Here is a 25370-nt window from a genome sequence, read left to right as displayed (position 1 = left end):
TACCAGACCCACTCCCACAATTTACATTTTAAGATAATGAGATTAGAACTAACAATAGAAAGATCTTACCAGATTCAATCCCATAATAGGCTTTTTAAGATGACAGGATTAGTCAGAAGGTTCTCAAGAAGGAGAAACTTGTCCTCTAGCAGGATACATTGTTGTTACATACACATTGGTACAGAGTTTAAGGGAAAACATATCCTTGAACAAGATGAGTTGTTTTGTTGTGCAATCATCAGTTCTGGACTTAAAGGAAAAAAAAGGTATTTTATGTGACTAAGACTAAGGAATGTAGGGGGAAAAAAAAGTTTGTCCTTTTTTCCTCCTTGAGAACTTGAGATCCCTATCTTCTCTTCGAGAGCCCGACTCCTCTCTCCTACTCGGGGACCCTGGTCTTCTTATCAACCTACCTAAGAATTGACTTTCTCAGCATGATCTGGCCAAGGATATGGGAAACCTATAATGGGCAGGAGAGGAGAGAGGCAATGAAGGCAGTAAAGGCAGCACTCCCTCAAGACTGCCAACAGCAGTGGGAACGGTCATTCATCCATTCTCCTTTCACAAGGCTTCCTTTTCAGAAATTGTAAGCAAGTCACGGACAGAGTGAAATTCACAGGAGGCATGTGTGGATCTGAGCAGTGCAAGGCTTTGTCTGGGGCAGAAGTTGTGCCCTGTTCTTGTCTCACCAGTTTTGACCATGTCAGTGTACAATACTCCAACCTCTGAACACCAGTATCTGCATGTCTTCTCCTGAAAGCTTTCTCTGGCCACCAGGTTATGCCTTATCAATGCACACAGCATGCCAGAGCAGCTTAAGATTAATGTCCTCTGGGAGTTTTAGGGGAAGCACACTGACTGAAACCACCCACCCTGGCCAGGCCCTTTAGTAACCATTCACATGAGTTGTTTTATGACAGGAGATCCTGGTAAGGAATACAGAACTAATAAGCCACCACCAACCGAAAGAGTTTGGGAAAGGTCAAAAGGAGACACCGTGTGTCCGTCCACTTCCCAGAATCCCTCTCACTAGCATCCATCTTTGCTGAGCGATGCGTGTGCCACCAGGAAAGACTCTGAATTAGAATGATTGGCCAAAGACAACCCGGAAACTAATCCCATCACCATAAAACCTGAGACTGCGAGCCAAGTGGCACAGCTGTTCTCCTGGGTTCCCTTACCCTACTGCTCTCCACCCAGGTGCCCTTTCCCAATAAAGTCTCTTGCTTTGTCAGCACATGTCTCCTCAGACAATTCTTTTCCAAGTGTTACACAGGACCCACTCCTGGGGCCTTGAAGGGGGGCCTCCCCCTTCCTACAACAGGAGGATTCATTAGCCAACAACTGGCCACAGTTGCTACATAAACATTCCACTTCCTTCATCACTTGGGTGGTGCATGTTTTATATCACATCCCAAAGTTCACTGGTTGGATGAAGCTCCAGCTACCCAGAGTGGGGAACTATTTGAAACAGGCATCATTCTTCCTTGCCTCCCTCTTCCCTTTTTTCCCTCCACTCAGCCATTGTTTTCTGAGACCATCTTCCAAATAAACTACTTTCACACTCAAAAACCTCAGAGTCTCAGGGTCTGCTTCTGGGGAAATCCAAAACAGTTGACTTATGAGTCTAACATTTTGTGGCGCTTCAGGATTCTACAGATTTGGGGGGAAAAATTGTGTGTTGGGTGTTGTTCTGTCTCTTCTCATTTGTGGGGATCTTGGCTCCACAAATCTGCTCTTTTATCTCTTCAACCCAATGAGACTGCCAAAACACTCTACTGGCTTTTCTGTCAAAAGCCAGCTCCCACCCTCAATTCTTTGCTTTTCTTTTCCTATCTAAACCAGCAAATGGTTCCAGTAGAACAGCAGTTTAAATGTTATCTATTCTTTCTGCAGTTCTCTTCTCTCTGAAATCTTATCCCTTCTTATCCTAGTAATATCAGGAACTCCCCAGGGCCTTTATACAGATGTTCAAATTTTATCTAGATGTATCTATTCATTCTTAATTGGATCATTGTTCTACTTCATCATAGTTGGAAGCCTATTCATCAAATAATTATACCTTTTAATTCTAGAAGTTCTGTTTGATTCTTTTGCAAACCTGCTTGGTTATCATTTGTAATTTCTGTTTCCAAAAGCTTTTTTTTTTTTTTTTAATTGTTGTTAATTTGCTTTAACATACAAAATAAGCTCTTTAGTAATGCTTATCTGTGAATTTCTAGTATCTAAATTCTCAGTGCATGTTTTATGATTTTATATTGATGCTTGCACATGGTGTTTTGTTTCCTTGTGTGCTGAGTGATTTTCTATAATCTGAAGGGTCATTTTCCTTGAAGAATTATCTATTTATCTAATAATTTTTTGAAATCTGTTTAAGGTACATTCTTTTGGAAAGGATTTACTTATTTTTCAGCCAAGTACTTGGAACATTACTAATCTGGACAGCTGGTGTTCATGATTTGAAGATTTTTGGACCACATGAGTGAAGTGAATTTGGATGAAAATGTGTGTTAGGGCTGAGTTATTACAGTTTCCCAAGGATAATGCCTTCTGCTAGTCACCAAGGCATTTTCCCTTGAGTTCACGGAGGCAGTAGAACTCTGGAGTTTCATCTTCACAGGGGAAGGTTCTTCTTTTGTACATGAGTTTTGTTTTCTGCTGCCCACCTTCTCTTCACCTTGAAGGTTACAACTATGTTCCTTAGATTTGACAAAAGTCTTTAGGGTAAAAGTGACATATGGGCTCTCTTACTTTTTACTTTCATATATATTTTAGTGTGGTGCATTATTTATTACTAGTTCCTATATGCTTTTAAGAATATTTTCTAAAAATGTTTTTCAACATTTTAAATTATTTTTTAAAAAGTAGGCTCAGATATCTAATACCTAATGCCCTAATGAAGAGAGACTCATTTTTGAAAAAAAAACTTTTTGAAATATGTAATATAATCTTCATTTAGTAAATCCCAGTAAAAAGGAATCAATAAATAAAATAGGTCAGTTATTTGATTGAGACAAATTCTCACTATAACATCTACTATGTTATTTAAATTCATCTAGTTAGTTATCCCGGAGAAGGCAATGGCACCCCACTCCAGTACTCTTGCCTGGAAAATCCCATGGATGGAGGAGCCTGGTAGGCTTCAGTCCATGGGGTCGCTCAGAGTCGGACACGACTGAGCGACTTCACTTTCACTTTTCACTTTCATACATTGGAGAAGGAAATGGCATCCCACTCCAGTGTTCTTGCCTGGAGAATCCCAGGGACAGGGGAGCTTATGGGCTGCCGTCTATGGGGTCGCACAGAGTCGGACACGACTGAAGCGACTTAGCAGCAGCAGCAGCAGCAGTTATCCATTCTATGGCCTCAATCATCCATTCCATGATTTCGTCTCAAGAACTTTTTTATTGAAACACATTCTGTGAAGATGAGAGAATTAAAACACTACTGCTTTAGTAAGATATTATCCACCTAAATTGACTTGAGTTTCAAGCCTTGATCCACCTGCCTGGGTAAATATAATTGAGGCTTTTGAGCACAAGTTCCTTCCTGAAAATGAAAATGAGAACATCTTGTAGAACTGCCGGGGTCCAGCCCCGGCTGATCCAGGGTATTCGAAGGAGAGACGGTGTAGGCGACCTATTTATTTAAATATTTATCAAAGATATAAAGAGTAATAGAATGAGGATAGCTCAGTGAAGAAATTCAGTGGAGAAAAGAGGCTGAAATAAGGATAGCTCAGTGAGGAAATTCAGTGGAGAAAAGAGGCTGAATAATTCAGCCAGAAGGTGAGAGAAAGAACGACATGGGGAGACCAAGTTTTGGTGAACAAGGCCTGCACTTTATTTTCCAAAGTAGTTTTTATACCTTAAATTGTGCATAGAGGATAATGGGGGAAGGGGTGGAGTCGTGCAAGGACAGCAGTTCCTGATACTAATCGAAGCCAGGCTTTCAAACTTATCATATGCAAAAGTTTAGGTGATTTACATCATCTTCTGGCCAGGAGGCCGGTTAACATTTTAAGAAACTTATATTTTTCTAAAGGTGATTATTCCAAAGTCAGGCGCCAGCCTCCAAAAAAGCATTGGACAAAGCTGCATTCCTATAGGGCAAAGGTGAGGTGGGCTCAATCAAGAAAAGAATTAACTCAAGGGTCCAAGGTTACAAACATTGAGGCTACTACTTACATTTCTATACACCCATTATATCAATCAATACACTGCCAAGGACACAGTAGGTAAGGAGTATGGAGACTTAGCAGCAAACATTGGCCCAATAAGTGAAAAACCCTTCACCAATACAATTTCTATTCAATCTTTTAACTACTCAAAGGAATCTGTGTTTAGACAGTTTAGAACATCTCCTACCTCTCACAGTTGGGAGGCTCTGAACAATCACATGTGGCCGGAAAAACCTATTCAGGCAGGCTAGAGGGTTTCCAAAGGAGTTTGTAGGTTGAAACACTGTCACACCCAGGAATTATTAACTGGAGCTGTAAGCTAACTCTTTTTTCAGAGAGAGGTAGTGGGGGACAGCCCCCCATAAAGTCAGAGGTGTAGGTGAAAGCACAAAGCAGAAAGTAGGCAGACTCTGGTTTTGGGGGTAGATGCTTGAGAATTTCCAGGAGGACTCCTGAGGCTCGATCCTGCCTTTGCGTATGCCAAGCCTCCTTCCTCATAACCTTTGCCACGGGCGGAGTTCCTCACGCTGGCTCCCGGCAGTGATAGAATTCCAGTTGAGCTATTGTAGATTCTGAAAGATGATGCTGTGGAAAGTGCTGCACTCAGTATGCAATATGCAATATGCACTCAATACGCAATATGCCGGCTCCCAGCAGTAGAACTATTCTAAAAATAAAATGGGAAAACAGTGGTTTACAAACATTTATTGGGCAATGACAATATATTAGTTCTGGTTGCTGCTGCTGCTGCTAAGTCACTCCAGTCGTGTCCGATTCTGTGCGACCCCATAGACGGCAGCCCATAAGCTCCCCTGTCCCTGGGATTCTCCAGGCAAGAACACTGGAGTGGGATGCCATTTCCTTCTCCAATGTATGAAAGTGAAAAGTGAAAGTGAAGTCGCTCAGTCATGCCCTACTCTTAGCGACCCCATGGACTGTAGCCCACCAGGCTCCTCCATCCATGGGATTTTCCAGGCAAGAGTACTGAAGTGGGGTGCCATTGCCTTCTCTGTAGTTCCGGTTAGGAATGATAATATATTAGGTTATAGAATCCAAGCTTAATACAGCGTGCCACACAGCAGCCCAATCAAGAAAAGAGGTACTGGGGTAAGGAATGGCAAATTTATTCAGAATGTCAGCAGACATAGAAGATGGGGAACTAGTGTTCCAAAGAAACATTTTACCCGAGTTAGAGTTTAAGCTTTTCATACTAAAATGGGAAGTGAATGTGGCTGGTGTTGCAGACTTCTGGTGCATCCCAGAGAGGATGTGATAATCCTTTATTCTTTCAGCTGTCCACTAGCTCTGGTCACCTTTTGGAGCTCCAGGGTATCTAGGATTTATTGGCTTTCTGTGTTGTGATTCTGGGTGAGATTTCATCCAAAGAAAGATAGAGGGACACCATATGGCTTCCCTATCTGCACCCCTCTGGAAAATGGGTCACTGTGCCATGTTCATTATTGCTTCACCAGGGTCTACTGCATCCCACAGTAGACCCTCAATACATACTATATGGAAAGAAAGACAAGAAGGGAGGGAAGCAAAGTAGATGAGAGGGATGATGAGAGTGTGGGTGAATAGGAGGAGAGATGGGAGGATGGGTGAGAGGATGGTGGGAGGGTGGATGGGGGGTGGATGGGAGGGTGGATGGGGGGATTGTGGGGGGATGGTGGGAGGGTGGTGGAGGATGGTCTAAGGATGGTGGGAAGGTAGATGGGAGGATGAATGATAGGATGTGAGTGGATGGATGGGAAAGTGGTTGGGAGGATGGTGGCAGGGTGGTGGGAGGGTGGGGTTCCTCTCGAGTTGCAACGGGGATCTCAGGGAATGGCTCGTGTTGCCTCAGAGAAGTCAGGTCCCTTTTCGAGTTGAGAGGGGCCCGTCGGGATTCCTCTTGAGTCGCTGCCCACGAATAGGGCCGAGTCTAGAGTTCAGTTGGGAAACTCAGTGTTCCACTCCGGCGGTGACAGGGATCTCAGGCTTCCTATCAAGGTTCAACAAGGGAGTCAGGCCTCGCCTGGTGTTGAAGCATGGAACTCTGCGTTCCTCTCGAGTTCTCAAAGGGCTGTCAGGCCTCCAGTCGAGTTCAGGCGGGGAATTTGGGCTTTTTCAAGAGGACAGGCAGGGCCGACAGGCCTCCCATCCTGTTGTGAGGGGATACTGGGTGTTCCATTGGATTCGTTGCAGGGGAATCAGGACTTATCTGGAGCTGAGGGGGAATTTGGCGTCCTTTTTCCTTGCAGCAGGATCCGCAGGGTTCCACTTGAGAATCAAGAGGTGACACAGGCCTCTTCTTGTGGTGAGAGGGGAAGTTGGGATTCCTCTTGAGTTGAAGCAGGGAATGGGCCCTCATCTCCGAATGAGGTGGGACACACGGGGTTCTAGTCGAGTTGTGGCAGGAAATTTGGCTTTCATCTCGAGTTGTGACGGGGATCTCTGGGCCCCCTTGAGTTGCCTAAAGTGAGTCAAGCTTTCTCTCAAGTTTTGAGAGGGAACGTGGGGTTGCTCTCGAGGTGCTGCAGGAGAAAAGGGCCTCATCTTGCGTTGACGGGGGCATCTCGTGGTTTGTCTCGAGTTGTGGCTGGAGGCTTGAGATTCCTCTCTAGGTACCATGGGGAACTCAGGGAGCCTCTCGTGTTGCCTTAGGGAAGTCAAGTCTCCATTCGAGGTGCGAGGAGCCTCTTGGGATTCCTCTGCAATCCGTGCAGGGGCCTATGGCCTCATCTCGAGTTGAGGCTGGAACCTCAGGGTTCCTCTGCAGTTCTGACATGGATCTCAGGGTTCCACTGGAGTTGGAACAGGGGACTCAGGCCTCATCTCGTGTGGAGACATGGAACTCTGCTTCCTTCTCGAGGTATGAAAGAGGTGTCAGGCTTCCTGTCGAGTGGACACAGAGTACTGGGGCTTTTTCTCAAGGTGCCACAGGGCTTTCACCCCTCCATTCGTGTTTTGAGTCAATCCTCGGGGTTCCAGTCAAGTCCGTGCAGGGGAATCAGGCATATCTGGAGTGGATGGGGAAATTGGGGTCTTTTCGAATTGAGGCACAACTCCTGGGGATGCCCTCGAGTTTCAAAGGGAGACCGGCCTCCTCCTGAGGGCCGACGGCAACGTCGGGATTCCTTTCCAGACAAAGCAGGGGAATCGAGCCTCATCTCGATTAGAAGAGGGGTAAAACGGGGCTCTTCTTGAGTTGTGGCGTGAAACTCGGGGTTCCTCTGTAGTGGGGACCGGTATCTCAGGGACCTTCCTGAGTTGCATCAATGGTGTCAAGTACCCTTTCACATTTCAAGAGGGAATGTGGGGTTTCTCTCAAGACACTGCTCTGGAAAAGGGCCTCCTCTCGCATTGAGGGGAGAATCTGGTGGTTGTTCATGGGTTGCGGCGGGAAGCGTGGGGTTCCTCTTGAGTTGCCATGGGGATCTCAGGGACCGGCTCGTGTTGCCTCAGAGAAGTCAGGTCCCTTTTCGAGTTGCGAGGGGCCCGTTGGGAATCCTCTCGAGTCGCTGCCCGAGAATAGGGCCGAGCCTAGAGTTCAGTCGGGAAACTCAGAGTTCCACTCCGGCGGCGACAGGGATCTCGGGCTTCCTATCAAGGTTCAATAAGGGAGTCAGGCCTCGCCTGCTGTTGAGGCATGGAACTCTGCGTTCCTCTCGAGTTCTCAAAGGGCTGTCAGGCCTCCAGTCGAGTTCAGGCGGGGAATTTGGGCTTTTTCAAGAGGACAGGCAGGGCCGACAGGCCTCCCATCCTGTTGTGAGGGGATACTGGGTGTTCCATTGGATTCGTTGCAGGGGAATCAGGACTTATCTGGAGCTGAGGGGGAATTTGGCGTCCTTTTTCCTTGCAGCAGGATCCGCGGGGTTCCACTTGAGAATCAAGAGGTGACACAGGCCTCTTCTTGTGGTGAGAGGAGAAGTTGGGATTCCTCTTGAGTTGAAGCAGGGAATGGGCCCTCATCTCCGAATGAGGTGGGACACACGGGGTTCTAGTCGAGTTGTGGCGGGAAATTTGGCTTTCATCTCGAGTTGTGACGGGGATCTCTGGGCCCCCTTGAGTTGCCTAAAGTGAGTCAAGCTTTCTCTCAAGTTTTGAGAGGGAACGTGGGATTGCTCTCGAGGTGCTGCAAGAGAAAAGGGCCTCATCTTGCATTGACGGGGGGCATCTCGTGGTTTGTCTCGAGTTGTGGCTGGAGGCTTGAGATTCCTCTCCAGGTACCATGGGGAACTCAGGGAGCCTCTCGTGTTGCCTTAGGGAAGTCAAGTCTCCATTCGAGGTGCGAGGGTGAGCACAGGAGTGCTCTGGAGTCATGGCAGGGAAATCAGGCCTCAATTTGCATGGAAGGGGGAATCTCAAGGTGTTTCTCAAGTTGTGAGTTGCGGCAAGAAGTGTGGGTTCCCTCGAGTTGCCACGGGGACCTGAGGGGGCCTCTCATGTTGTCTCTGGGAAGTCAGGAATCCTTTCGAGTTGTGAGGGGCCTCTCGGGATTCCTCTTGAGTTGGTGCAGGCGACAAGGGCCTCATCTCGAGTTGAAGCGGGAACCTCAACAAGTCCTGTAAACCTCCAACAAGACAAATATTATTTTCTGTGCTGCAACCTTTTTTTTTTTTTTTTTTCTGTTTGAATGTAAAATTGTTATGGCTCCAAAGGTCAAGGCTGGGAGGCAAAACCCTGAGAAAGGCTACTATGTACATCTCAGGTTACAGGCAGCATTCTTTCACAAAGACGCAGAGCCAGCATGACTAAGCACAGACAACAGAGCACAATACTAGAGTTAAAGAAATAGATCCGAAAAGCAGTCAAGGGTTTTCTCTGGTTAATTTAACTGAAACACTACTTCTTGGGTCCCAAGTCTGCCAGTTCTTGGCTCTTCTGACTCTTAGTCCTTCAGATTCAAGCTAAAACTAAACCATTGACTATCTTTTGTCCCCAGCTCACCCTACAGATTATGGTACTTACCCATCTCCATAATCATGCAAGGCAGTTCCTTAATACAAGTCTCTGTCAATGTAACAGACACGTTCCTGGTTCTGTTCCTCTGAAGAACTTTGACTGACACAGGTCCTAAGCTAAACATCAAAGATAATGCATATTCCTAGATGCAGTTGACTAGCCTGTCATTTATGGGTTTATGATAAAGTGTCACTGAGTAGATGGTCATAATTATTAGTTTTATGTTCCTTAAGCATGCAAATTAAACGTGGATATAGAGAAACATAAAAATATTTAAAGTGCAGAAAGAATTAACATTGTTCTTCTTATCAGATATAAGAGAGAAAATGAGGAATGATCATAAAAGAATTGCAAAAGAATGTGGCTTCAGAGGCCAAACACCAAAGGCTGATGAAAGTGAAATTGAAAGATGTTGAGTTCCATACAGACAAAAATAATGCTTACAGAAGGTGAGAAGGAAAAGTTGCATTTTCAGATCAGATCAGATCAGTCGCTCAGTCGTGTCCGACTCTTTGCGACCCCACGAATCACAGCATGCCAGGCCTCCCTGTCTATCACCAACTCCCAGAATTCACTCAGACTCACGTCCATCGAGTCAGTGATGCCATCCAGCCATCTCATCCTCTGTCGTCCCCTTCTCCTCTTGCCCCCAATCCCTCCCAGCATCAGAGTCTTTTCCAATGAGTCAACTCTTCGCATGAGGTAGCCAAAGTACTGGAGTTTCAGCTTCAGCATCATTCCCTCCAAAGAAATCCCAGGGCTGATCTCCTTCAGAATGGACTGGTTGGATCCTTGCAGCCCACGGGACTCTCAAGAGTCTTCTCCAACACCACAGTTCAAAAGCATCAATTCTTCGGCGCTCAGCCTTCTTCACAGTCCAACTCTCACATCCATACATGACCACAGGAAAAACCATAGCCTTGACTAGATGAACCTTTGTTGGCAAAGTAATGTCTCTGCTTTTGAATATGCTATCTAGGTTGGTCATAACTTCCCTTCCAAGGAGTAGGCGTCTTTTAATTTCATGGCATTTTACTAAATGCAACAGTAACAACAGCAACAAAATACTCTATCCCTGAAGTCCATTTACTGCTGCTGCTGCTAAGTCGCTTCAGTCATGTCCGACTCTGTGCGACCCCATAGACTCCCCTGTTCCTGGGATTCTCCAGGCAAGAACACTGGATCGAGTTGCCATTTCCTTCTCCAACTCATTTATTAGACTGTTGTAAAAACAAATCTGTATCCCTGAATCCTGTTAATATGAGTAACATTCATTAGAAAGGGTTATCCGAGAAGACTGAGGATCCCAAGTATTCTGATCTGTTATTTTAGAAGAGAATGAAAGAGGTTTACTCCTTAGACCCTGTTAGTGAGATTCCCTAAAAGCTCCTGAAGACATGCAGTGTTTTGAATTGTTATTAATTCTCACACATTTCATGTATATTTTCCAACTGAATGGCTTTCACTTCTATTGTGTCTTCTATCTTCTTTGTCCTGATGAGATATTATTTTAAGGACAGTTTACTCTCTTTTATAAAAACAGTTAGGGAAAAATTATAGACAAATAGTAACAAACATTAATTGGTGTTTCATTCAATACAACATTTAGCAGCTGACTAAATTCCCCAGCTGACTTCCTATGCAATGAAAGAAAGGAAATGCTGTAGTAAAGAGAAACATCTGTTTCTTCCGACATTATGAGTCTCATAAATCCCTTCTTGTGAATAAAATGTAATCATCCCCTTTATTTCCAAAGGTAGGGAAGATTACCCCCAAATAATGACAATCAGAAACAAAGGTGACTAAAAATCTAATTCAAACAATGGAAATACATATATGACCTATGGTTGATTTTCCATTTCTCAGCTCTTCTTTGGAAAAGAATTAGGGGAAATTGGTTACAATAAGGATGATATTCTTTCAAATGAAAAATCTCAGATTTTGAAAAGTTCTTTCTTGGGATGTCAGCATGGAATAATAGGTTCACATTGTTGAAACTTATTTGCAATTGATACTGTAAGTGAGTTTTAACAATAGGGAAATCAGTTTGTGTCAAAGCAACTTAGGTCATTAGTGAGTACCATTTTCTCCATCTGTCAAACAAATAGCACTGAACCTCTTTTGAGCAGCTGTTCAAATTAGCATGAGCTCATAGGCCTGAGGCCTCAATGTGTAATTTGACTGACCCTAATAGTAATCGAGCTTTACCAAATGAATGTTCTTGAAAATATCTTTGTCACTGCTTCTAACATTTTCCTAACTATTTATGCCATTTTCTACTTTTGCAACTTACGATGATATTCTTATTCTTTTATTTATTCATTTTCTCTTTTATTTATTATCAGTTTTAACTAAGATCTTAAGCCCATTTTACAACCTATGCGTATAATGGCGTGGGCTTCCCAGGTGGCTCAGTGGTAAAGAATTTGTCTGCTAAACAGGATATGCAAGTTTAATCCTTGGGTCAGGAAGATCCCCTGGAGAAGGAAATGGCAACCCACTCCAGAATTCTTGCCTGTGAAATCCCATAGACAGAGGAGCCTGGTGGACTACAGTCCATGGGATCTCAAAGAGTTGAACATATCTTAGCAAATAAACAACAGCAATAACAACTCATAATGGTTTAGGTAAAATCATGTGTTAGATTAAAAAAATATATATTTTTCCTATAATAAAGATGAACTTAAGTTGCCTGAAGTGGAAGCTGGAGTATTATTAGCCTCTTGGGAATGTTTGCTCAAGGCCAACACTATTCTCAACTTTAATACAGAAAATCAAAGGAGAACCATCTCAAGGGGAAAAATCAGAAACAAAGCCTATGGCTTGAGGCTTAAGCCACCACTTACTGTCTCCTGTTGGGCCCCACTCTACCTTTGGCATTGCTGCTGCTGCTGCTGCTAAGTTGCTTCAATCATGTCTTACTCTGTGCGACCCCATAGAAGGCAACCTACCAGGCTCTCCCGTCCCTGGGATTCTCCAGGCAAGAACACTGGACTGGGTTGCCATTTCCTTCTCCAATGCATGAAAGTGAAAAGTGAAAGTGATGTCGCTTAGTCATGCCCAACTTTTCACGACCCCATGGACTGCAGCCCACCAGGCTCCTCTGTCCATGGGATTTTCCAGGCAAGAGTACTGGAGTAGGGTGCCATTGCCTTCTCTTTGGCATTAGGAGCTCTTTTTCTTCATGCAGGCACAGTATATGAAGACCATGAATCTGACAAAATAAGAGACCTTGAGAGTAAAGACAGAAGAAGAGATAAGGAGTGGAGAGGAAAAATGGGGGAGAGTTCTAAGAAAACTGCAAGTTGCAAAGCCTTTGTATATCCCATGAACCCATCAATCAAATTTTTACCCTCTAGATGCCTGAGAAGGGTCTCAAGTGCTCCAGGACTTACAGTAAAATTAGAACTATAACATACAATGCTTGGGCTCCAGGGAAATGAGAATTATTTTTTTAGAAATTGAGGTAGTTTATGTTAGATATTTTTTAGAAATTACAGTGTTGCTGTGATTGCTAAACAAATCAATGCATTTGTACTGGTAGTAGAACATTTAAGCAAAATAAATTGTTATGCTGGTTATGGGAAATTTAAGTTGAAAGAATAAATCTTTAAATGGATACAGTGATGACTTGCAAGTGTTGATTTCTAACATAGACCTTTCCCTTCTTAAAAATAACCTCAGGCTGAGTTAAACAGGCAAGGAAGGCTTTACTCCATACTGTTGCAATCTGTATTTGCTAATTGCTGCTTGTCAAAGTTAGGTTGCTACCCTCCCACAGAGACTGAGAGATAGGGGTGCTATCTTTCTTGATGATTACAGTTTAGAAGGATGGCTCCTGGAGAAAGACATTCATGGGTTGTAAAACTGGCAAGAGGCTGGGAGAAGATTTACATCTTAAAGCTGCAGAAAGAATTTACAATTGCAAGTTTTCTAAAGTAAATGCTCTAGGAAAAGGAAGCTTATAATCAGGAAGAAGCCTGCCTAAGGTTTAATCGAGCTGAGGTGAATGCTAGGGTCATGTTGATCATGCCTGAATTATATTTTCTGTGACATTACCACTAGATGTCTAACTGGCATCTAAAACTTAACATGTCCAAACTCATCTCCAGCTGTTCCTCCATTAAACCATTCCTCCTATAGTCTCCCATCCTCAGAAATGATCTATCTCAGTAAAATGGTAGAATTATCCTGGTCTCCACTTAAAAAGCATCCAGAAACCGAAAATCTCTTACCATCTCCATTACAGATGCTACACATGGATGATTAAAATACATACATCAGAGGTGGTTTCCCTGCTTCTTATCTTGACCCCCTTTTATTTGTGTTAAACCCAGAAACCAGAGGGATCCTTTGAGAGCATAAGTCTAATTACGTTGCTCCTTTGCCCAAAACCTTCTGATGGCTTCCATCTCACTGAGGATTTAATCCAAAATTTTAACAATGGCCCCCAAGGCCCTTTCTCCTACCTACTTTTTCCCTCTGATCTCTGTTCTAACAGCTCTCTCTCCCCTGCCATGTTCCTCTCTGGGACACACCAGGGCTTAGTCACTTGCTATTCCCTCTGAATGTAACACTGTCCCAGGATATCATGATGGTTTTCCTCCTCACTAATTTTAGGTCTCAGCTCAGATGTGCCTGAGTGAAGGTTTCCATACCACACCATCTAAAGCGTGACCCTCTAACCCTCTGCCTCCCCTCCCTCCTTTATTTTTCTCTCTAGCACTGAAGGCTGCCTGTTGGAGGGCTGAGTGCCCTGCAAACCAGAGTGCTGACAGTGTGGTGTCATTTTATATACGTGCCTTCAGCATCCACGATTAGGGTATCCTTGGTGGGTCCTGAAACCAGTCCCTTGCAGATACCAACAGGTGACAAGTGTGTTGCAATTGTCCTGTTATTTGTTATTTGTCTGCCTCATCTAGGCCCTACACTCTGTGTTGACTGCTTATGTCCCCAACTGCCTAACATAATGCCTGACATATGTCAGATGCTCCGTAGATGGTTGTTGACTTGAATTAATTATCGTCTCTAATGCACGCACACGCAAGTAGAAAACTCAGACCCAACATGCCAGTTCAGCATCATCGGTACCCCTTCTAAATTTTTCCCTGTATCCCTTTCCCAGTAGAATCTAGGCTAGATTCCATCAATAAGAGGCAGTAAAGAACCAAAGAGAGCAAAAGAGAGCTTCCGGGCAGCAAAAGTGAAGGCACTGCTTCCAGTGGACCGACAGACGTGAGGCTTGCACTCTGTCCTGGGCATTCCCCTGTGGCTCATTTGTTTTAGAATCAAGGTAGTAGCCTCTTTACCTCCTAAAAGCAGGTGGCTGTTTTCTCTGACAGATAGTGGCTTGATAAGCCCCAACCATCTTTATTAAATCCTTTCCTATTCATTTTTGCCTACCTGACCAAACTCTGAATAAATCAGCCAAACTTACAAGTGTGAATGCATCGGCAAACATACATAGAAAAATACACAACTGAAAAAAATCTTCAGCTACAGCTGTTAGGGGAGGCACACTGACTGAAACCACCCACCCTGGTCAGGCCCTTTAGTAACCATTCGCATGAGTTGTTTTATGACAGGAGATCCTGGTAAGGATATGGAATTAATAAGCCACCACCAACCGAAAGAGTTTGGGAAAGGTCAAAAGGATACACTGCATGTCCATCCACTTCCCAGAATCCCTCTTGCTAGCATCCATCTTGGATGGGCTATGCATGCACCACCAGGAAAGACTCTGAATTAGAATGATTGGCCAAAGACAACGCAGAAACTAATCCCATCACCATAAAACCGAGACTGCGAACCATGTGGCACAGCTGTTCTCCTGGGTTCCCTTACCCTACTGCTCTCCACCCGGGTGCCCTTTCCCAATAAAATCCCTTACTTTGTCAGCACATGTGTCTCCTTGGACAATTCATTTCTGAATGTTAGAAAAGAGCCCAGTTTTGGGCCCTGGAAGGGGTCCCCATTCCTGCAACACAGCCATGACTCTCTGTCCCCAGACTAAACTTTCTTTCTGATCTTTAGTTCTACCATCTCCTTGCCCTCCAGAAAGACTGCACCAATGACACTAGAATCAGCAATTTAAGGAGAATGCTGGAAACTGCTAATTTTGGGTGCTCTCAGTCTCTTTCACCTCTATTAATTTGATAAGTCAAAAATAGTACATCTAAAAAATCTTGTCATTTAATTTATGGAGCATTTTTGCTCAGAGCTTTATACTTTTATGCCATTGATATGTGCATTTTTTATGGTTTGCCCTTAGAAAGTTATTTCTCCCCCAGGCTTAGGTAGATTACTTCACTATATTTTTTTCTATCATTTTCTCTCTTATCATCATTATTTTTCTGTAAATTTTGGATATTTTTATTCAACTTCTGATCTTTCAGTTCAAGTTCACTGAACTGAGTATACATTATGTTGCTAATTACTGTTTCAATTACTCTAGCATTAGAGCTTACAGTCATATCAGAAAATAGTTGATCTCCTTTATAATTCTCATCTTTGTAAAGTTTTCTGACATTCTTGCTATTATACAAAAAATTTAAGTATCTGTTTGAAGTGCCTAAACTATTCTTTCAAATATGGATTAAAATTGCAATACTGGTAAATACATCTGGGAAGACTACAGATATTAATACTTTTAAATCTTCTTAATATTTCTTTTACTCATTTTCGTCTTGATTGACTAGTTAACATTTATACTATGTTTTTGAAGAAACATATTTTGGTTTTCTCAAATGTACTCTTTTTTTTTTTTTAAGTATTCATTCCTACCTTCAGATTTCTTAATTCATCTCTTCTCTTTATTTGGATCCCTAACTTCTATTGTTGAATATGTGTCTAAATCTACAAATATCTTTTAGTAATAAAAGCATAGAATATTGTTTGGAAATTATTTGGAACTAGTTTTGAACCATTACTTGCAGTGTAATATGTAATTCCATTGTTGTTTTAGAAATCTTTTGTAATTACACTTTTAATTCTATCTTTATCTCTGGAGCTATTGGGGGAATGTTTTAAACTTTACAAATAGTTAATTTTTTTCTTTACATTATGGTTATTTCTTGTTTTGTTACAGTATCATCAACTGACACTCCCTGTAAAATTTCTATACCTTGGAATTTCTGTATATTTGCTTTGTGATAATACATGTAGCCACATGTTATTATTATTAATTATTATTTTTGCTTCATAAGATGTTGGCTGTGGAATGCAGGATCTTGGTTGCTTCATGTGAATAATCATTCAGCATTCACTTGAAACATGTGGGATCTGGGTCCCTGACCAGGGATCAAACCTGGGGCTCCTGCACTGGGAGCTCAGAGTCTTAACCACCAGAGGAGTCCCACAAGTGGTATAATTGCAAAGATTTCCATTTTCAGACCCTTGTCTTTTACTTTTGTTCATGACCTCTTTCATTATACAAAAGATACACAATTTTTGTGTTAAATCTATCTTTTCTGGCATCCAGGTTTTGTGTCTTTGTTAGTAAACTGGATGATGTAGTTTAGCTTCTGCCAAGCTAGACTTTTTATACTTCCTTAAAACGAAACTATATGTTTGCTTTACCAAATTTCTCCTGCTCTCTTATTCTCCCTGGAAATGGGCTTCCTCTTAGCTCCCTCTGTGGAAACCCCACAGATTCCTTAAGACCTATGTTGAAGCCTACCTCCCCTTGAAACATGTCCCAGTTTGCTTCCATCATGCAATCAGAGGCTCCTTTCCCTTCCTGATTCTCCTCTGCATATTTCTGCATCTTTCCTGTGACATCTCATATTCTGCCTTGAGTTAAGGTTAGTTCAATACTTGTGTGTTTGTGTGTGTGTGTGTGTGTGTGTGTGTACACTCAGTCATGTCCAACTCTTTGTGACTCCATGCACTGTAGCCCACCAGGCTCTTCTGTCCATGTGATTTTCCAGGAAAGAATACTGGAGTGGGTTGCCATTTCCTCCTCCAGGGGATCTTCCCACCCCAGGGACTGAACCCATGTCTCTTGCATCGGCAGGTGGATTCTTTACCACTGAGCCACCTGGGAAGCTTCAGTTCAGCACTTGCTTTTCCCTTATTTTAGATGTGTTGTGTTTAGCATATAAAAACTGGATTTTATTCATATTTGTTTTTCTTGGCACCACATCTGGCACCCAATAGCCTCTCAGTAAATATGTACTGTTCTTTAGTGGTGTTAGTAAGTAAGAGACTTTCTCTGATCTAAAATCACTAAAATCTGAAAACACTTGGTTCTGTTTGTTGAGTTCATTAGGAAGAAATGACGGTTACTTTGCTTGTTGACTTTGCTGACTTCAAGTATCCATCGTGATTAAGCCAACATAAGATGAACTGCAGATACCCAGGCATGCTCAGAAATGCTAAAGAGACTTATAACTTAATGATTCTGAAAATAGGGTTCTCATCCTTGTCTTTGTTTTATGTTACTGGGCTTGAGCAGATCTAAGACTTCTGATTAAAAACATGTATCTGTGAAATGCCACAAGAGAAATGACTGTGTCAGCTACCCTTTGTCCACAGACTTTCTGCCGCCTTCAGAAGTTTATCTGTGAAAAATAACCCCGGGCTTTGAGTTTCAGGATGTGGCATGCCAGAGCTCTAATGAGACTCCGTCTGAGCCTCCCGTGGCTGTGATCTCTCGGAGAAGGCCAGTCTGCTCTCCAAATCTCACAGCGTCTCTTTGGCCTTTAATAATTGTTTCGAATGAAGCTCTTTATTCAACACATTTAATGAAAAATCTGTTTTGTTTGACCCCTTTAGAGGTTTGTTTCATCCTTTGCAAGTGGGAAATGGACTTTTCTGTCAGAATGGGAGAACAACCACCTCCTGGCCCCTTGACTGTTCTCTGGTTGGTGCCCCTGTATTCCGGTCAGGCCTCTGGCCTCCTTCTCACACACTGGGCCCTTTAAATAAAGCACTGAAGTGCTCGCTTTGCAGCACAGATACTAAATAAAGAATTGGACTGGCTATGGGAATGGACTCTTATTAGATGCACTGTTATGGATTTAAGCGTAGTTACCAGCTCTGTATGTCTTGTGTAGATAAAGAAAAACCTCTCAGTCCCGTAGCGATTGCCAAAAAGCAGGAGGATCTGTAGCACTAGAAATGCGTGACTGATTGTTCAGTTGCATTAGTTTCTCCTGCTTTAAATCCATTTCAGAGGTGCAAGAAAATCTTACCAAAATTTGTGTCTTACATGTTTATTAGTTTATTAGAGTCAGCATAACAAAGCGCAACAAGCTGGTATATATCTAACAGCTCTGGAGGCTTGAAGGCTAAGACCAAGGTTTTGTTTGGCAGATTGGGTTTTTCCTGAGGCTTTTCTCCTTGGAGTGTAAATGGCCACCTTCTCACTGTCTCCTCATGTGGCCTCTTCTCTGTGTGTTCACATCCCCAGTGTCTCTGTCACTTCTTAGAAGGATAACAGCTATCTTGGATTACACCCCACCCATAAGACCCCACTTAGCCTTGTTTAAAGGTTACCCACTCCAGTATTCTTGGGCTTCCCTTGTGGCTCAGCTGGTAAAGAACCTGCCCACAATGCGGGAGACCTGGGTCCTTGGGTTGGGAAGATCCCCTGGAGAAAGAAACGGCTTCCCACTCCAGTACTCTGGCCTGGAGAATTCTGTGGACTGTATAGTTCATGGCATTGCAAAGAGTCGGACACAACTGAGCAACTTCCACTAACCTTATTTATCCCTATAAAAACTCTGTCTCCAAATACAGTGTCATTCCACCAGTTTGGAGGCTTATAAGTTCAACATAATGAACTTTGGAAGACACAATTCAGCCTGTAACACCATGGCCAGTGGGAATATCATAATACTGTATAAAGGAGATAGTATGTCTAAAGTATTCAGAGCCCAGCACATAATTAGGACTCCATCATTTGTGGTGGTGAGAGTTACTTTTACTATTCATGTTGTGGCAGTGATTATCTCTATTAATTATGACTAATATTTAGCAAACTAGGCCATACATATATCAACCTAAGGTAAAACCCTTTTTACAACCATGGTGTTGTTAGCCTCCAAGTAATAGCTGGCTTATTTGAGATGCTATTTGATCCTACAATACCCAAGCCAGTGGAAGAATCTAGACAGACTAGAAGAGGCAATTTGGGAAAAGTGAAGGTTCTGGAATAAGAAGACCTGGGTTCAGACTCCAACTCTGCAAAGCATTGGCAGAGTCATTTTAAGTCATTTGAAACAAGTCCTTTAACTTCTCGTTCTCTATATCTTAGAAATAAAGTAACTGTATTTTTTTTTTTTTGTATATTTTTATGGCAACAATCAAGGAAGAAAACATATTTGGAAATTTGAAAGGGCAATAGCACATGCTTTGATGCATGTTATCCCATGACTTCTGAGGAGAAGGGTAAAGGATCTCTTTGCCTTTAGATTTTTAAGATTAGTGCTTTAAGATTTTTAGAATCCCTAAATGAAAAGATGATACTATTTCAAGTGGAAAAGTAACTGTAGGGATAGACAGTGTATTTTATTATTTATCCTGACAATTTTTGCTTTTTTGGATGTAGAATTCTTTTTTTATATATAAAGCAATGTAAGCACACAGTACAATAGAGTATAGAGTAAGTGGGAAGAAAAGTCTTTCTCTTTGGATACCACAAATATCCAAAATATATAAGGAACTTGTACAACTCAGTAGCAAAAAACCAAACCAAACCAAACCAAAACAAAACAAAACAAAAAAACCCAAGTAATTCAGTGTTTAAAATGGGCAAAGAACTTGAGTAGACATTTTTTTTCTAAAGAAGACATACAAATAGCCTATAAGTACATGAAAAGGTATTCAATAGCTCTAAAAGTTAGGAAAATGCAAATCAAACTGTAATAAGATATCACCTCACACCAGGCTGAACGGCTATGATGAAAAAGATGAGATAAGTGCTCCCAAGAACATGGAGAAAGGAGAACCTTGTGTAGTACAGGTTCAGATGTAATGTGATGCAGCCTCTGTGGAAGACAGTATGGTGGTTCTAAATTGGTCTTTTCATTTAAAATTGTATCTTGAAAACTGCCCCAAATGTTGTTCATTGCCTTCTTTAGTACGTTGGGCTTGAAGCCTCACAACTGCCTTTTACACTTTGCCTTCTCATCTGGCTTCTAGTTACAGTCTTCCAAGAAGAAGCCCTGCAGGGGATTAGAAGGCTGGAGGAGACAAGGAGGGATTTGTCTTTACACGTCTGCTACTGTCAGGCTGCAGCAAACAGCTTCCTGAATTTGTGGACTCACACAATACTGGTGACTCCAAGGTGGCAGCAAGGGTGGTAGTGGTCCCAGCCGGCCCAGTAACAGTCACTCTATTTAGGATGACAGATACAGTAACAGAGGTACTGTGTTCAGCTGTGCTGAACTCATTTCCAGCAGCTCAGTGGCCAGTAAAGGATCAAGGGCTCCTGCCAAGGGGAGAGGCAGCTTTCTCACCATTGGCAATACTCCCTTGCCTCCCTTGTTACTCTAGCCTCCCAGCATCTAGTAGCTTCCTAGAATCTGGGGATCACCTTCTTTCTGCCCCTTTCAACATGTCCAAACCTTCTCTGGCTGAACTGTCTAGAGAGGTTTATGTTTTCCTAATTATACAATCGTTTTATATCTATGTCTATCTAATCTGTACGTCTCTGTCATTTTTATGGCTATATGATATTCTACTGTATGGGTACACTGTAATTTATAATTAATTCCTTAACATTCTACACCTAGTACCTTGGTATTTAGAATATCATTTATCCATGCCAAGTGTATCTGCAGGAAAAATTCCTAGAAGAGGCTCTTGTTTGTCAAAGGCTTTGTGAATTTTAAATGTTGATATATATTGTCAAATTACCCTCAGAGAGGGTGTGTCGATTTATAGTCCCTCAAACAATGAAAGACAGAGGATGAGATGGCTGGATGGCACCACTGACTCAATGGACATTGAGTCTGAGTGAACTCTGGGAGTTGGTGATGGACAGGAAGGCCTGGCGTGCTGCAATTCATGGGGTCGCAAAGAGTCGGACATGACTGAGCGACTGAACTGAACTGAACTGAACTGAAACAACGAAAGAGAATTACTACCTAAAACCCAGTCAACAAAATGTGTTTTTGACAGTTTAATAGGTTAAAATTATATTTTATTAATATTTAAATATAAATGTTAGTTAAAGTAAATTTGTGTATCTTTTCAAATTCTATTTTTATTCCTTTTGGCCTTATAATATTTCTTTATATACTAAGGATATTATTTCCTTATATACTGAAGATGCTTATCATGTATATTGCATAATTCCCTCCAGTTTTGCCATTTCTTTCAAACTTCTTCTTTGCAGAAAAGTTTAATATTTATGTAGTCAATCTTTCCTTTACCTAATGAATGTTTTATTTATAATTCTGGGTTTTCTGTTTGCTATAGAAAGGTCTTCTGAACTCTGATGTTCTAAAATATATTTTTCTGTTGTTTAATAGTATTTTTATGGCTTAATTTTTTATATTAAAATCTTTGACCAATCTGGGATTTATTTGGTTTTAGGGAAAACAGTATTGACCTGCTGATTTTTTTTTCAGATGTTTAGCAACTGGTTTCAACATAACTTACTGAGTAACCAATATATTTACTTACTCTTCTGAAATTCTTCATAGAAAGTAGGAAAATATTGTATACTTATGAGTGCTATATGTACTTGTCTTCTCATATAAATTTTGGAATCATTTTGACTAGTTAAAACCTGCTTTTAAAAAGCTGATGTGGCTTTCACTTTCTAATTAGTTTGGAGAAAATAGAATCATCTTTTATGTGTTTCAAAGTAGAGAATAGAAGATTCTGATCATGAAGTCATCTGTTATTTCTTCCTAATAAATTTATTATTGGTAAATCATATGTAATAAACTGAGTATTCAACTGGCACTCTCTCAACATTTTATAGGTATTTGGTTCAACATTTTACAAGTATTGTCTCATTCAATCCTCACATGGTTCAGTATTACTCTTATCTTTGTTTTACAGATGAGGACTCAGAAACTTATGAAGCGCAAATACCCTTTTTGGGATCCCTTATATAAAAAGTGGCATAATGGCATTGTGATAAATTTATGTATCAGCTTGACTGGGTTAAGGAATGCCCACATAGCTGGTAAAGCATTATTGCTGGATGTGTCTGTGATGGTGCTTTAGGAAGAATTAGTATTTGAATCAGTAGACTAAGTAAAGATGGTAACCCTCATCAATTGAGGCAGGCATCATTAATCTTTTAAGGGTCTGAAGAGAACATTAAAGTGGAGGAAAATTGAACTAGCTCTTTGCTTAACCTGGAGTATCCATTTTCTCCTGGCCTCAGATATCTGTGTTCTTGGTTTAGACTTGGACTGGGACTTATGCCCTTGGGTTTCTTGGTTCTCAGACCTTAGAGTTTGGACTGGAACTACACCACTGGCTTTCCTGGGCTTGCAAATGGCAGATTGTGAGACTTTCCAGGCTCCATAGTTGTGTGAGCCAATCTGTCATAATAAATCTCTTTCTGTATATCTCTATATATCCTATTGTGGTTCTGATTCTCTGGGGAACCTTGACTAGTATAAGTAGCATCATCCTTGATATAATTCTAGCTATTGTTCAGTGCTAAAAACAATGCAGATGGTAAATTAATACCCATTTTATTAAAAGTAGACAAAAAACTACAATTGGAAGAAATTGTCATCATCATCTTGACTCTTTAAGGCAATGTAATTAGGAAGCAAGAGGCTTTTTGCTTATATTGTATATTTATGGACATTTTTCCCATAAAGTAAAATATACTTACTTTAATCATAGGAATGTTAACATGAAAAAGAGAAGAAAACTCCATAAAAGCTTAGAGCTGGGAGAAATGAAAGAGGTTGTTGAATTCTACTGTCTCATTTTGCAGATGAAGACAGTGAAGCCACACAAAAAGAAAAGATTTGTCTAAAGTCACACAATGAATTTGTGGCAGAATTGAATCTGAAGTCCTTTTTTCCTGGCATTCAGTTTACTGATCTTTCTGTAGAGTCACACTGTTTCCCTCTGGTTTTCACCCATTACATGTCTGAATATAATGGCTAAGAAGATATCAATACTTTTGTTAGGAGAATGTGCTTTATCTGTGTACTGAGTTTGTTGTCCATGACTTGGTGCAATTTGAGGTTTTGCTAATTGTCACGGTAGTATTTGAGTGCCTTTCCTATAAGAGTGAAGGAGAGATGACCTTTAGGCATTTGGTAGCATGGATTCACTTCCTCTACATGACAGCTCATCCAATGGTGGATCGAAGCAAAAGGGATGCAAAGCCACTAGGCAGGGTTTTAAAGACTTGAGACAAAGACTGATCGTGCCTTGCATGGATGCCTACATTCACAAGAGTGGGGATGGATGTCTGAATATATAGGATGTCTTTGTTTCTAGGTAGCTGGTACTCAATAATGGGACATGATTCAAACAGGGAGTAGGAAAAGAGGTGGCTGGGTCTCAGATAGAAGCTTCAAGAAGCTTTAAATTTGACTTGAGCCCACTTCCAGTGGGTGTTTTTTTTTTTTTTTTAATAGGTATCCCTGGGCTCCTTGTTAAAATAGAGAATTAAACAGCTAAGTATCTTTTTGCGTGAATATTTCTGTGACGGTTCTTTTGATGTTTCTATGCACTTGCTATTCAGAGTTACAGACACTGTGAATATTTTATAAGATAGTCACAGATATTAATAGCATTTGGGATGCTTACACAGTATGCCATTTTAGCAAAAAGTGTTGTTTTCCATGTGACACTATTGTTTGCAGATTTTCTTATTTTTCTGCTTATTAAAAATGGCAAAAAATGAATGGCATCCAACAGAAACTATCTTACCTGTCGAGCACTGAGACTTTTGTATTTATTTTCTCTTCCTCCTAAGCATATGCCTTTGAAGTACAAAAGGCCAGAGAACCTAAGGAACAAAGGAATAATGTCAGTAACAAAGGATGTATAATGTCCTGTTAGAACCAACCTATGGCTTCTGATGCTTACTTAAATTTGCGAACATTAGATGGAAAGTTCTATAACTTTAATGGACATTAGAATTGCCTAGGACTTTGGAAAATGCAGATTTCAAGGTTCCTTTTCAAGACACCTCCAGGTAGTATCCTTTGGACTGAGCTCAGAAATCTGCATTTTATTTATTTATTTATTATTAAAAAACTTTAAAGGTCTTTTACATCTATTCTGATCTCCTGTGCAATATAGTGGATCCTTGTTGGATGAAATCTGCATTTTAAATAATTGCTTATGATGACTCTGATGGTGGTTGTCCAAATTGTACTCCCACTAACAGTGGGATGCCTCTAATTCTTTCACTCCAGCAAGAAATTTCAAAGACTCATAAATCATAGAGTCTCAAAAATAGAAGGTATCTTATGAATTATCTCACTAGTCCAACTGTCATCTCTTTTTAAGATCTGTCCAGAACATTCTCATTGGAAACTGCTTTGTTTTACAAAGTTTCTTTTTGTACCTAATCAAAGTCTTTCTCCATATGCCTTACAGTCACTGTCCTTCCTCTTTTAGGACTGTGTGTAAAAGTTCAGTTCCTTTTTCATATACTAGAAGATATTTTTCCAGACCCCTTTGACATGTCTATTCCTTGTGCAAAAAACATTTCTAGCTATAAAGCATTCAGAGTTTCTTTGAAAATCATAGTGTGACATTTTGAGACATGGAAAAGAGTTTAGCAGACATTTCTTCTGGCCGCTCCAAGCCTGCATGTCCATTTGGGATGCAAGATCATGTTTTTAATGGACTAGTTATTCAATTGCTGTACCCATACCAGTTGAACTGCCTCTAACTACCCTAGTCCAAGCTCTTCCCTATAGTTCAAGTTGGGCAGGGCAACTATGAGATGCATTTTGCCAACTTCCATCTCACCCATTTTCCTAAAGATATATTCTCTAAATGTTGGCTACATAATCCTGATGTGTCTGGCTCTGTGCTTGACGTCACTGATGCGGTGTCAATTGCAGTGACAAGGCAATTAGTATACCTCACTCCCTAATTCCATTGTAGGGTGGCCTTCTTAACTGCTTCCCTTTCCATTTCTTGTAAGCTAAAGGGAGGAGTAAAAAGGACACAGAACACCTTTATTTGCATTATTTCTTCTAAGCAGTTATTTCCTTTGCCTTTATTAAAGAGAACTAGCTCTCTCAGGTTTTAAGAAACTTGCTGTTTAGTCGCGAAGTTTTGTTTGGCTCTT

Source organism: Bos indicus x Bos taurus, chromosome 19 (assembly GCF_003369695.1).
Source record: "Bos indicus x Bos taurus breed Angus x Brahman F1 hybrid chromosome 19, Bos_hybrid_MaternalHap_v2.0, whole genome shotgun sequence".
NCBI lineage: Eukaryota > Metazoa > Chordata > Mammalia > Artiodactyla > Bovidae > Bos > Bos indicus x Bos taurus.
This window is presented reverse-complemented; position numbering follows the sequence as displayed.